Raw genomic sequence first — 1931 nt, 5'->3', positions numbered from 1 at the left:
TTTGGCGTATAATCATTAATATTATATTCAAAAAAATCATATTGGAAACACGGGGATTTGAACCCCGGTCGCTGAATTGGCAGGCATGAGCACTACCGCTGGGCCACTGGGCCAGATGGGATAAATTCATTGTTTATACATTAATGAACGAGAGACCCGTGTTTAGAATATCCGTTGTTTTGAATGAAGTTTATCTCTTTATCCTCATTCATTAATGTGACGTCAACGGCTCATTCAATTTCTCAAATCCGTCAAACAGCGCATCTCATCAGACATCTTAATCCCAGTTACAATTAAAATAACCACATCATGTGTACATCGCACGAGCGAGCGCCACCGTCGCCACGGTATATATAACGTGCATTATTTAGGACAAAGTGAATTTAATATCAGCATTTTGGGTCTATTTTACATTTCAAAAGCCCCCTCTGGAAGAATGGAGCACAAAAACGTAATTCAGAATGGTATAATGCAGATCGTAGACTGTGGGAATAGTTTCAGGAAACGGGCTGTCACTTCTTTGCGGGGGCGTGGCGATAGTTCAGGCTAACTTGAACTTGAACTCTGCTTTCGAGCAGGCTCAAACTTTTGGATATGTTGTCATGGTGATTTGGGAAATCCAGGTACATGAAATCGGAAAGTCAGGCTAACCCAGTTATCCAGCTAAAGTTATCCGGCTAACTCGGTTATCCCGGTACATGGAACGGGGCCCTGGCCTCCTCGAGAGAAATAACGAGTCTCGTGCTTAAGGCTTCGAAGAGGGAGAATTGGGTCAATGGGATGAAACACGTCATTCCTTTTCCGGACGGCAAAACACAATTTGGATCAAATTGTGTGAATAGTATGCATTATATTTACATTTAATCATTTAGCTGAAGCTTTTTTTGATCAAGTAGTCAAATAATGTCGAACCTAAGTGTTACACTCTTGAGTGCATAGTAGTATAGACATATTAGCATGATAGGTAGTAGTATAATAGCATACTAGTAAGGTACATAATAGTACAAGAAGGTTTGTTTCTTTTATTTATACATTTTTTATTTCAGATATTGTTTGAAGAAGTATGTTTTCAGTCAACGGTGGGAACATTGGCCATGTTTTAGCTGTCCTGACTGGTGGGGAGTTCCACCATTGTGGAGTGAGGACAGAGAATAGCCTCCTTCTCTTTGACGACCCCCCAGGAGCTTGGATAGGACTGGGTCTGAGATGGTCAGAAGATGCAGAGAGCAGGGGTCTTGAGGGTGTGTAGTTAGAGACCATTGACCGGAGGTAGGAGGGAGCCGTTCCCCCTCGCTGCACTGTGCGCCAGGTGAAAGACCTGGAAGAGGATTTGTGCGGCTATGGGAAACTTTCCCACGGAGGAAAAGCATCTCACGTGCAGTAGTGTTGTAGTCGAGTCTCGAGTCCCCAGTGATCGAGTGCAAGTCCCCATTACCCTAGTCCGAGTCTGAGTCCATGTCATCAAGGTTGAGTCCACTCCACTCTGGCCCTACTGGCACACTACCACAAATCATGTTAAACCCAGATTCGGCTCAAACAAGGGACTAAACACGTTTCGCAATTATGCCACATCAATGTGGAACGCCCTACCCAAAGCTGTAAAGGAATGTGAATCACTACCCACTTTCAAAAACACTCTCAAAAAACACCTAAGGGAGACTGCAACTCGAAACTGGCCCCTGTAAATGTCCGAACACAACCCCCGCCAATGTACAGTAAATTACCAAGTATGGTCTTGTCAATAATCCAATGTACAGTGTTGTTTGTACAGTTGTACAGTGTCCCCCACCCACCCCTCCTACCCACCCCCCCCCCACCCACCCAACCACCTCCAATGTACAGTCCAATGTACAGTCCCATAATCCAATGTACAGTGTTGTTTGTACAGTTATACAGTGTCCCCCCCCCACCCCTCCTACCCAACCCCCCCC

Source organism: Notolepis coatsorum (assembly GCF_963971535.1).
Source record: "Notolepis coatsorum genome assembly, chromosome: 7".
Lineage (NCBI taxonomy): Eukaryota > Metazoa > Chordata > Actinopteri > Aulopiformes > Paralepididae > Notolepis > Notolepis coatsorum.
Note: the sequence above shows the minus strand (reverse complement) of the source record.